The sequence below is a fragment of the Dendropsophus ebraccatus genome, chromosome 2 (genome assembly GCF_027789765.1).
Source record: "Dendropsophus ebraccatus isolate aDenEbr1 chromosome 2, aDenEbr1.pat, whole genome shotgun sequence".
Classification (NCBI taxonomy): Eukaryota; Metazoa; Chordata; class Amphibia; order Anura; family Hylidae; genus Dendropsophus; species Dendropsophus ebraccatus.
This window is the reverse complement of record NC_091455.1, coordinates 201,635,749-201,648,976: the sequence shown is the minus strand read 5'-3', so window position 1 is coordinate 201,648,976 and position 13,228 is coordinate 201,635,749. Positions and strand designations below refer to the sequence as shown.

The window sequence follows — 13,228 nt, the reverse complement described above, 5'->3', positions numbered from 1 at the left end:
TATAAATAGGATGAGACCCATCAGGTGTGGGTTGCACCGTCACTCTCATCATTTCCTGGCCTTTCCAGCAGCAAATTATTGTGGGCTCAGGGTACATGGGGCTTCAGTATTAGATTAATCAGGACTCATCCCCGGCAATATGCTAAAGTTGCCTGAAGGTGAAATCCCCTGAATCAGCTGCGATACAGAACGTACAGCGCTGCATCAGAGTATCCAGCACAAGGGGCAGGAACATGATACCCGCCACTCCCCCCACACGTCTCTAAAAGGAAAGATATCTGCAGATTGTAAAGTATCAGGTGTCATCTGACCCCCTCAGGGCGCAGGAAGGTGCTGCTTACTGTCAGCTCTGCTGCTCTAAGAGGCAGTCCTGACAGCTGAAGTGCTAATCACACCACAATAAAGTGATGTCATCAGACTAAGCCACGCCCCCACTGGCAAAACAAGGATTCTGTGACATCATCAATGGCTTGGGGAATGTCTTCAACCCACTCAATGCCAGAGATACATGTCACCCTCTTACATACCACACATAAGAAATATTAACCCCTTACATACCATGCATAAGAAATTTTAACCCCTTTCCTATCATACATAAGAACTATTAACCCCTACATACCATACATAAGAAATATTAACCCCCTACATACCACACATAAGAAATATTAACCCCCTACATACCATACATAAGAAATGTTAACCCCTTACATACATACATAAGAAATATTAACCCCTACATACCACACATAAGAAATATTAACCCCTTACATACCATACATAAGAAATAGTAACCCCTTACATACCATACATAAGAAATAATAACCCCTTACATACCATACATAAGAAATAGTAACCCCTTACATACCATACATAAGAAATATTAACCCCTTACACATCAGAGATAAGAAATATTAACCCCTTAAACATCAGAGATAAGAAATAGTAACCCCTTACATACTATACATAAGAAATAGTAACCCCTTACATACCATACATAAGAAATATTAACCCCTTACACATCACAGATAAGAAATATTAACCCCCTACATACCAGAGATAAGAAATATTAACCCCTGCATACCAGACATAATAAATATTATCCCCCTACATATCATAGATAATAATTATTTACCCCCTACATACCAGAGATAATAAAAATTAAATCCATACATATCATAGATAAAAATTATTAACTCCCTACATACCAGAAATAAGATATGTTAACCTTTACATACCACAGATAATAAATATCCCCCTACATATCATAGATAATAAATATTAACTCCCTACATACCACACATTCAAAATATTAACCCCTTACAGATCATAGCTAATAAATGTATACCACCTACCAAAGATAGATCGCACATATGTAAGAGGTTAATATTTTTTTCTTTCATCTCTGGTATGTAGAGGGTTTATATCTATTTCTGATATGTAGGGAGATAATATTTCTTAACTCGGGTATGTAGGGGGTTAATGTCTCATCTGGTATGTGGGGGGTTAATATTTTTTACATATCTGGTATGGGGTTTATATCTATTTCTGGTATGGAAAGGGTTAATATTTATTATCTCTGGTATGTAGGGGGATAATATTTCTGTTATGTGTTCTTTTTTTTAAATCTTTGGTTTGTAAGAGGTTAATATTTTTAAAAATCCACATAACAGATATGACAAATATCAACATCCTACACACCAAAGCTTAGAAAAATTAAGCCCCTACAAACCAGAGTTAATAAATATTAACCCCCTACATACCATAAATAAGAACCATTAATCCCCTACTTGTCAGATAAGAAATAGTAATACATTACATACCAGAGATGAGAAAAATTAACCCCCAACATGCAAAAAAAAAGGAAATATTGATCTCTGCATACGGACAATAAGAACATTAACCCCTTACATACCAGTGATATGACATTTCAACCACCTACCTACAAGAGACATATTAATATATTAACCCACTACATTCTGGAGAGTAATATTGAGAAAATATTAATCCCTATATACTAGAGATAAGAAATATTAACCCCCTACATACTAGAGAAAACATATTAACTCCTTTTATTAACCAAATAAATAGTAACCCCTACAGGCCAGAGATACAACATATTAACCCCCTATATGCTACAGATATAATCAAACATTAACCTCCCACTTGCCAAAGCTTAGAAAAGTTAACCTCCTTGCAAACCAGCAATAATAAATATTAACCCCCGAATACAAGAAATAAAATACATTAGGCTCCTACATACCAGGCATAAGAAATATTAATCGCTACATGCAAAAAATAAGAAATATCAACCCCCTACATACCTGAGATGACTAATAGTAAATATTAACCTCCTATATCCCGAACATCAGATTACTTTATTAATGCAATTCAAATTCCATCATGGATTCAGTCACATTAAACAGATGGAAAAAAATACAACATATTTCCATATAGTAGATACCCCCCATCTAGTCTTCCTTTAGTAGATGGCCCCCAGTGCAGTTTCTTTATGGTAGATGGGCCGCTGTGTAGTCCCCCTATACTAGATGCCCCCTGTCTAAATTCCATATTGTAGATGCCTCCCTATGTAGTCCCCTTATAGCAGGTGGCTCCCTGTGTAGCCCCCTTATAATAGATGCCCCCCTGTGTAGTCTCCCTATAGTAGATGGAGCCCAGTGCAGTCCCCTTATAACAGATGGCCCCCTTGTGTAGCCCCCTTTTAGTAGATGGCCCCTTGTGTAGCATCCTTATAGTATATGGGCCCCTGTGTAGTACCCCAATAGAAGATGGCCCCCTTTATAGTTTCCATATAGTATATGACCCTCTGTGTAGTCTCCCTATAGTAGATGGCACCCTTGTGCAGTCCCCTTATAGTAGATGCCCCCCATGTTGCCCTGTATAGCAGATGGCCCCTCTGTGCAGTCCCCTTATAGTAGATGGGCCCCTGTGTGGTCCACTTATAGTAGATGGCCCCCTGTATAGTCCCCTCTGAAGTAGAAGGACTCAAGTGCAGTCCCCTTATAGTAGATGACTCCATTGTATAGCCCCCTTTCAGTAGATGGCACCTTGTGCGGCTCCTTATAGTAGATGACCCCATGTGTAATACCCCTACTATAGTAGATGGCCACCTGTATAGTCTCCCTACAGTAGATGCCCACCTTGTGCAGTCCTCTTATAGTAGATGGTTTCCTGTGAAGTACCCCTATAGTAGATTGCCCACTTATGTAGTCCCCTTATAGTACCCCCCTGTGTAGGAGCCCTTATAGTAGATAGCCCCCTGTGTATTCCCCCCATAATAGTTTGCCCCTGTGTAGATTCCTTATCATAGATGGCTCCCTGTGTGGCCCCCTTATAGTTGATGGCCCTCTGTCTATCCCCCTATAGTAAATGCCCCGCTGTGTAGTACCCTTGTAGCAAATGGCTCCCTGTGTAATCACCCTACAGTAGATGGCCCCAAGTTCGGTCCCCTTATAGTAGATGTCCCCCTGTGTAGTCCCTCTATTATGGTCATAGTTTAGAAATGGCTGTAGGTGAGGTATGGCTGTGTATAAGGTATGGTTGTAGTTCAGATATAGCTGTAGGCTAGGTATGACTGTATATATGGTAAGGTTGTGATTCAGAAAAGGCTTTAGGTAAGGTGTAACTGTATATAAGGTACGGTTATAGTGCAGATAAGGCTGTAGGCTACGTATGACTGTATATAAGAAGTTTGTAGTTCAGAAAAGGCTGTAGGTGAGGTGTGACTGTATATAAGGTACGGTTATAGTTCAGATAAGGCTGTAGGTTAAGTATGACTGTATGTAAGGTATGGTTATAGCTCAGATAAGGCTGTTGGTTACAGTAGGTATGACTGTATATAAGGTACAGTTGTAGATTAGCTATAGCTGTAGGTAAAGCATTGATGCATTGCTAGACATGGGTGGTCATTCCCACAGAATGTGTCACTACGTTTCTTGTGTTTCCCTCCCCCAACCCAAGACTCTGGGCTGCCCTGCTATGGGATGTCACCCTGGCTGTGGGAAATTCCTGCCGCTAGTATTTTTGGATGGGTTGTGGCCCTGGCCTCCTCTTACAGTAAGTTACTTCTAGTCTTATGTTTAGTAATAATCATGGAGGGCCGCCATTATGGAGCTCATGAATGGTCACCCAGTTTCTTCACACCCTAAGGAGCAGATATTAACCCTATATCCTCCTTTTCTACATCTATTCAATGCAGGTCTATAATTTTGTTCATGATATAGGAAGCCCTGTATAAGCAGTGTTGGGGGTTATAAAAAAAGCTATGGATCAGGGGCTGTTGCTGGTGGCCCTGTGATAAGAGAGTGGCCCCCCCGCTGGTTATTATCAGCAGGGAGACATTTATCAGTTGTCACCAGGCTGGACGCATCAGTCCCCAAAATAGCTGCAGCTGTCACCTCCATCTGCAGACATCACCATTTGTAGAAGTGGAGTCCGGATCAGGTCACCCACAGTGGAGACATGAGAGCGGGAGTCAGCAAGCCATATTCTGGGGCCCCGGACACAGTATGTCACATCCAGGGGCCCCAGACACAGAAAGTCACATCAAGGGGCCCCAGACACAACAAGTCGCATCCCAGCGTCTAGACACAGCAAGTCACATCATGGGGCCCCGGACACAGCAAGTCAAATTCTGGGGCCCCAGACAAAGTAGGTCACATCCTGGGGCCCCAAACACAGGAAATCACATCCAGGGGCCCCAGACACAGGAAATCACATCCTAGGGCCCCAGACAAAACAAGTCACATCCCAGGGTCCAGACACAGCAAGTCACATACTGGGGCCCCAGACAAAGTAAGTCACATTCTGGGGCCCCGGACACAGCCAGTCACATCCTGGGGCCCCAGACACAGCAAATCACATCATGGGGCCCCGGACACAGCAAGTCAAATTCTTGGGCCCCAAAGTAGGTCACATCCTGGGGCCCCCGAACACAGAAAATCACATCCTGAGGCCCTGAACACAGCAAATCATATCCAGGGGCCCCAGACAAAGCAGGTCACATCCTGAGGCCCTGAACACAGCAAATCATATCCAGGGGCCCCAGACACAGCAAGTCACATCCTAGGGCCCCAGACTAAACAAGTCACATCCCAGGGTCCAGGCACAGCAAGTCACATCCTTGGGTCCTAGACATAGCAAGTCACATACTGGGGCCCCAGACAAAGAAAGTCACATTCTGGGGCCCCAGACAAAGTAAATCACATCCTGGGGCCCTGGACACAGCAAGTCACATCCTGGGGCCCCAGACACAGCGAGTCACTTCCTGGGGCCCCAGACTAAACAAGTCACATCCCAGGGTCCAGACATAGCAAGTCACATCCTGGGGCCCCAGACACAGCAAGTCACATACTGGGGCCCCAGACAAAGTAAGTCACATCCTGGGGCCCTGGACACAGCAAGTCACATCCTGGGGCCCTCAAACACAGCAAGTCACATCCTGGGGCCCTCAAACACAACAAGTCACATCCTGGGGCCCGAGGATGTGACTCGCTGTGTCTGGGGCCCCAGGATGTCACATCCTGGGGCCCCAGTCTCAGAAAGTTACATTCTGGGGCCCCAAGCACAGCAAGTCACATCCTAGGGCCCCAGACATGTCAAGTCATAACCTGGGGCCCTGGACATGTCAAGTCACATCCTGGGGCCACAGACTAAACAAGTCACAACCAGGGGCCTCAGATATGGAAAGTCACATCCTGATACTCCAGACTTAGCAAGTCACTTTACCCCAGACACAGCAATGGCATCCTGGGGCTCCAGACTCAGCGAGTAAAATCCTGGGGCAGCAAATTCAGCAAATTACATCTTGGGTATAATCTGGGGTGTGGACCCTGCAGTGTGCGTGGCCCTGTACCATCCACTGTTGTTATTACTGATTACATCCACATAATTCAGGAGGTCCTGCCCCCACCTCAGCGGTAAATACAAATGAAACGCCTACTACACATCCAGAGGGGGCACCACTACATGTTGTATTACAGGGGTCAATCATTGATGAGTAGAGGAGTTAACAGCAACATGTGAGAGCATCTCCTCATATGCAGGTGATAGACACACAGTGTTGCCCACTTACATTTCTGACATTACTAGAGAGGACATAAGACTGCGTTCATATACAGCTTTTTGGTTGTTTTTTTTTTCTGATTTTGAACAGTAGTGAAATGCATTGAAGGCTGCCCGCGTATTACCTCAAAGTGCTGTTGTTAAAGAGTCACTGTCGTATTTTTTTTTTTTGCAGAAATCAATAGTCCAGGCGATTTTAAGAAACTTTGTAATTGGGTTTATTAGCCAAATCTGCCATTATCTGCATGTAAAAAGCCTTTTCCCAGGTCCCCCCCTCCTTCCTCTTTTTCATCCACTCTGAAAAATCAGAAAATTGTGACTTGTTGCAGGAGACGTACCCTGTCTGTTCTAGGGAGAGGGGAGGGGGGAGGAGGAAGGAGGGAGTTAGCCGGCAGCAGAAAGCAGATAACAGAGGATTACAGGCACAGAGCTGGGTGACAGCTGTAATCCGAGCTCAGACAGGTCACTGGTGATGGTCAGAACAGATAACGGGTGAGGGATTTGTAGATTAACTCTTTGTTGTCCTGTTTTGGTCTTTTCTTTAGCTCTCTACATAGGAGAACAATGAAGACAGGGGGGAGAGCTTCAAACTGCTTTTTCATGATAAAAATGCATTTTTTCGGATAATAAACCCAATTACAAAGTTTCTTAAAATCGCCTGGACTATTGATTTCTGCAAAAAAAAAATTCACGACAGTGACACTTTAAGTGATTTGCAGATTCAGGCTGGGTTCACACTACGTATAATTCAGTTAGTATTGTGGTCCTCATATTGCAACCAAAACCAGGAGTGGATTAAAAACACAGAAAGGATCTGTTCACATAATGTTGTAATTGAGTGGATTGCCGCCATTTAATGGCAAATATTTGCTGTTATTTTAAAACAACGGCTGTTATATTGAAATAATGGCCGTTATTTACTGTTATATGGCGGCCATCCACTCAATTTCAACATTGTGTGAACAGATCCTTTCTGTTGTTTTTAATCCACTCCTGGTTTTGGTTGCAATACTGACTGAAATATACTGACTGAAATATACGTAGTGTGAACACAGCCTTAAGACGTATTTAACTGGAAACAGCTAAACCAAAAATTACATCACCTACTGTCTCCCCACATTGACTGTGTCCTCCTCTCACTTACTGTCTCCTCACCTACTGTGTACTCCCCACCTACTGTCCCTAACCCTTACCTACCATATTCCCCCCCCCACCTACTGTCCCTAACCCTCACCTACTGTCTCCTCCCCTCACCTACTGTTTCCTCCTCCCACCTACTGTGACTAACCCTCACTTACTGTCTCCTCCGCTTACCTACTGTTTCCTCCTCTAACCTACTGTCCCTAACCCTCACCTACTGTCCCTAACCCTCACCAACTGTCTCCTCCTCCCACCTACTCTCCCTAACACTCACCTAATGTCTTCTCCTCCTCACCTACTCTCCAAACCCTCACCTACTGTATCCTCCACCTACTGTGCCTAACCCTCACCTACTGTCCCTAACCCTCACCTACTGCCTCCTCATCCCACCCACTGTCCCTAACCCTCAACCGCTGTCTCCTCCCCCCACCTACTGTCTCCTCCCCTGACCTTCTGTCTCCTCCCCCCACCTACCATCTCTAACCCTCACCTACTGCATCCTATTGTATTGTCTCAGAACAAGTGTGCCACTACTTCCTAGCACAACCTGTCATCAGGTATGTATTACTATGCTCTGGACTAAAAGTTGCTTTCTACTCCTTAGAGTAGAACTCTAACTTCACTTTCTTGTCTATTGCACAGCTAAAGGTATCACAAGTGTTGCTCTTGTTTCTGGGTTGCTCTTGTTTCTGGGTTCCACACACAACAACTTATCAAACACTTGGGTACAGTTTGTTCCTAAAGCTTCCCCACCAATGGAAGACAAGTCCTGTCCTTTGCTGTAAAATATTCTGAAGGTCTTTAGGTGGGGGTTTTGGGTTCAGTCCTAGTCAGTTTATGTCTAGAAATAGAGTGTACAAAGTGTTTATTCCTGAAAAAGTTTAATCCAGGGCCTGGCCTTGAGACCAGGCCCCTGATAGGGACTCTGTGACAGATCCAGTATTTTTTTCAAGTAACTTTACAAGTATTATGCAGTGCTAAAGCTAAAGGTAGGATAACTGCCATATAGGGGCACCTTGCCTACGTCTGGGGTGACTATCCGTGTTGTAGTCAGGACATTCCAGAAACCCAAAGGTTCGTTTGCAGTGGAGCAAAGAGAAGATAAAGCCGAAGTACTCCATTGATGTTAAATTGGCCATCTCACAGAACCTTGAATGTTTAGCTACTCCTGGTTGTGCAAGTCCAGGGCTTGTGCTACCAGAACTGGCATTCTGTGATCTGTTCGGTAAAAGGCGGTGCCTCCAAACCCAAGTCACCCTGACAGAGTCCTGCTACTAATTAGGCAAGGACCCTCGGTAGCCCCCTAGTCTACTTCAAGTAAATACCAAATAAAACCTTAACCTTAAGGCCCTATTCCACCTACAGATCTAACGACAGATTATCTGCTAAAGATTTGAAGCCAAACCCAGGAGTGGATTTGAAAAGAGGAGAAATCCAGTCTTTCCTTTATGACCTGATCTCAGTTTATAGTCCGTTCCTGGGTTTGGCTTCAAATCTTTGGCAGATAATCTGTCGTCAGATCTGTTGGTGGAATAGGGCCTTAACCTACTAAGTACCCAATTACACAGAAGCTGTCTTATCTACACTTATATACCTCAATTACCCAGCCTAAGTATTTTGTGTTGTCTTTTGTGTTGTATTTTGTGTCTCACACCTAGCCCACTAATTCCAACATCTACCAACCCCAGGTTACTGCACTTCCCTCTCCTACTTCCCTTTCCCAACACTGGCAGATTATACTATGTGCGGTTTGAGCAGTAGTCCAAACCACCCAGTGAAGTCCCTGCCTCAGGGGTTCTCTGCTGAAACTGAAGAGCGGATAACAATTCAGCCTTTAGCCTAAACTCCTGCACACAGAGATGGACAGTGATGAAGGACCTGAGTCACATGACTCGTAGGTCCTCAAAATTAGTGTGTAGAGCAACATCGGCCTGACTGCAGAGAGGAAGATGGGGAAGACAGAGCTGTAAGTGCTGTGTTTATGTGTGTGTGTCTTTGTGTGTGCATATTGAGTGTATGTATCTACTGTATCTGTGTGTGTATATATGTATATGTCAGTGTGTGTGCGTGTGTATATGTATCTGTCTGTGTCAGTAGTCAGCGGTGTATGTGTGTGTGTGTGTCTATATGTGTGTGTGTTTGAGGTGTCATTATGTAGTGTCTCGAGTAAATTACAGGTTTCCCAAGATGTTCTAAAGCAGCTGCTATGTATGGTGAGCTCTGATCTTTAGTTATAAGACCCCCTACCACATTACACATGAAAGATGTTTCCCCATTGTATTACCCTGTCCGCATTTTGTACTTCAGTAGTATTTATTATCTCATTTTATCAATCAGGTGATTGACAGGTCTGATTCTAAAGCGTTTCTGCAGCAGCTGCTATTAATGGGGAGGTCTGGTTTGCTATGATCATCTAGCACATGATCTCTGAGGCTAAGTTCACACGTAAAATTTCTATTAATCATGGGCATTGCTGCCAAATTGCAACAACGGTCATGATTAATATAAAATTTATGTTGCACTGCAGTCAATGGAATCCCGGCTGGAGTGTATACACATAGAGGGAGATTTATGAAAGGGTGTAAATATACACCTGGTGTAAACTGCCCACTGCAACCAATCAAAGCTCAGCTTTCAGATCTGGTAAGATATAAGAGGAGCTGTGATTGGTTGCTGTGGGCAGTTTACACCAGGTGTATATTTACACCCTTTCATAAATCTCTCCTATAGTATACATTCCGGACAGGATTCATAGCGGCCGCACGAAAAACTGACATGTCATTCATCGAATAGCAGCCGCACGACACTGGCAACTCACAAAAATGGAAAGTGCGCCGAGGAGGATGGTATGTCTCTTACCTTCCTCCTCTGTGCCGTTCCAGTGCAGTTAGTCATCTGATACACGGTCTGGTGAGACCGCTAGGAGCACTGCTTACCGCATAGTGCTAGTCCGACCTGCCCTCAGCCGGTCTGCTCCATTTATTTTCTTTAGAAAAGCAGAGGCCAGCCAGGGGCGGATTGGTGCTATGGGGGTGTCCCAGTGCTCCTAACGGCAAGACCGTGGATCACACAACTAACTTCACCGGAAAGGCGCCGAGGAGGAAGGTAAGAGAGATACCTTACTCCTCAGCACCTCCTGTGCAGTAGGGACATATCAGTAGGTTAGATTCATCTAACCGGCTGATAGTCCCACTTTAATCTTACAATTTAGTCGTAGCTTACATCTGGTGGGCCCAAGTAATGTGCTGCACTGCAGCGCCATCACGGAAAATGTTTGTGCCCCTTTAAGGAGCGCTGATATGCAGCCAGGGCTTCTGTCACAGGCAGCACCTGTAACATACGCTGCTGGAACACACTGAAGCATGCAGGACATGCAGGAGAGCAGCAGCAACGGGAAAGCGTGTGGGAGGTGAGTTCGATTTTATATTTTATTTAGTCATCATGAGGGCCATCTACTATAGGGGGACAAAGATCAGAGCAGGCCAGGCCCCAGGGCAGAACAAGAATGTGTGAAAAGCATTGTCACAAAATGGCGACAGCGGCGGACAGAGGAGGTCGACAATCTGACCCCAGGTACAGAAATACACTGCATTTGGTGGGAGCATCAGGGCTGAAAAACTGTTATAATGTAATGAAAACGGCAATGTAAGCACATTGCAGAATTACATAACTTTATAAAACCCATGCATTTCATATTTTTTTCTCAGTGGAGTACCCCTTTAAATGCTGCAGCGCTCTTAGCGACAGAGCAAGGAACCATTGGCTTCCTGCCCTGCCGGTTTCTCTTGTGGCTGAAGGCAGCTTTGCACCTCCATCCACAAAAGCTGCCCCCTCATACAAATACTTACCTGGCCCGGCACAGTCCTCCAGCATTCATTCTCCCAGCCCCCTGGTGTGTGAGTGACGTCACTCATGCGCCAGGGAGCTGGAAGAATGAAGGAACGGCAGGAGACTGTGCTGGGCCAGGAAAGTATGAGGCCAAGTGAGTCTGGGGCCCCATGCAGTTTTTTGCTATGGGGCCCCATGAATCCTAGCTACGCCATTGCTCTCAACTATCATCAACCTTCTGCTTCCTCCCCACATCTACTGCCGCCCCCCAATTATCATCAACCCTCACCTACTGCCCCCTTCTCCTACTCCTAAACACACACCTCAGCTGCTACAAAACCTCTTAAGGCTATGTTTCCGGCCTTAGCACGTTCCGTGAATAAGTGGCCGGAGACTTACGTAGTTTGCGTATAATGGAAAGTATACGATGTACGGCTGCACAGTTCACACTACGTACGAACTTATGCCCGGATCGTACGCGGCGGCGTAAAAAATGAACCAGACCATTGTTTGCGGACGAAAATGCCGTAACTTACGCCCGTAGCGTTACATGCGGTCCTGTACGTAGTGGTGATTTCTTCATTTTTGCAGCTTTTTGTGCCGATCCAAAAGGTTCTGTGGGGTGTCCGGGGCTAGGCGAAGATTTCCAAGTAAAAGACCGCTGTCAGATCGCTACGTAGGGTGCTCGGGAAACGTAAGTAGACTTCGGGCGTAAGTTCGGGGTCCGTACGTATCCGGCCGCAAGTAGCGTGAATCTCCGGACGGACTTTACCGCGTATATGTCCGGCCTAGAAAATATGCGGCCGGACATATACGCAGTGTGAACATAACCTTATACACAACTCAGCTGCTGCCGAACCTCATAATATACCTAGACTGTGGCAGAACCTCATAATATACCTAGACTGTGGCAGAACCTCATAATACACCTCAGCTGCTGCAGAACCTCATAATACACAACTCAGCTGCTGCAGAACATCATAATTCAAACCTCAGCTGTATAAGAACATCATAATACACCTCAGCTGTTGCAGAACCTCATAATACACCTCAACTACTGCAGAACCTCATCATACACCACAGCTGCTAACGAACCTCTTAATACACCTCAGCTGCTGCACAACCTCATAATACATTCTCTTACTTCCTTATAGACTGTAAGCTCTTGTGAGCACGGTCCTCACTTCTCTTGTGTCTCATATTTCCTCATAGATTGTAAGCTCTTGTGATCAGAGCACTCAGTAACGTCAGGTTTTGTTTTTCTCATTTGTAGTGCTGCAGAACATGTTAGTGCTATATAAAGTACATCAGTAAAAATCACCACCCCCAGGTGACCGTCACTTAACCCTTTCAGCACACACAAATATCGCACCTTTTCTTGACGTCCTCAGAGCTTCTGTGCTGCAGCAGTAGGGACCCCCCTATCACTCATGAGGACCCCGATGTAAGTACAGACCGATTCTCAGGGGGCACAGCAGACTTTGGTTTGTTCCTTTGATTCCCGATATAGATCCAGTTTGGGACAGAAGTTTTTTCGTTTCTTTTTTGTTTTGTTTTTTTGGCAGTTCAGACTGATCCCCTCTCCCTGAGACTCCAATCCGTGTCCTGCGGCCCCAGAGAAAGGAAAGTCACATGAAGGATACAGAGTGCCGGGGGTGGGGGGGGAGGGGGCAGAGTGGCTCCCTTAATCCAAAATAGACCGGGTGTCGCTTACTGTGCACATTGCCTTTCATGTGGTGAAGAAGCCAAGAGGGAGGAAGATACAGAGATGGACTCTGAGGGCCGGGACACAGGGAAGGGCGCGGGGTATTTATTCAGCAACACAGAAAGGACAGGTGCTAAGGAGGGGGGCCATGTCACCAAGTAGTGGCAAAGGGAAAAAAATGTGAAAGCCGCCACTAAATGAGGACAGTGTATACAGCACTAAATCAACTGCAATGAACCCACATCACACCTAGGGGGCAGCACAGACCATAATCCACATTCTTCTGCACTAGATGTTGCCTCCTATTGACTAATATTACTCTCTTTACTATGAATAAGATATACCTACTATAATACTGCCTCCTACACTGCTGGCCAAAAGTATTGGCACCCCTGCAATTCTGTCAGAAAATGATTGCAATCACAAATGCTTTGGTATTGGATATAATTCCACACAAAACATAAAAAGGGGGTG

The 13,228-nt window shown here is 45.1% G+C and overlaps 1 protein-coding gene across 2 annotated transcripts in view; it reads right to left on the bottom strand.

Moving 5' to 3' along the window:
• The window catches only part of OBSCN (obscurin, cytoskeletal calmodulin and titin-interacting RhoGEF), a 152,422-nt gene extending 139,769 nt beyond the window's left edge, over positions 1 to 12,653 (bottom strand). For both annotated transcript variants that reach the window (XM_069959132.1, XM_069959133.1), the window contains exon 1: positions 12,422 to 12,653. The gene's annotated coding sequence lies outside the window, so the exon portion shown is untranslated. The remainder of the gene's footprint in view (positions 1 to 12,421) is intronic.
• Positions 12,654 to 13,228: the final 575 nt, after the last annotated feature.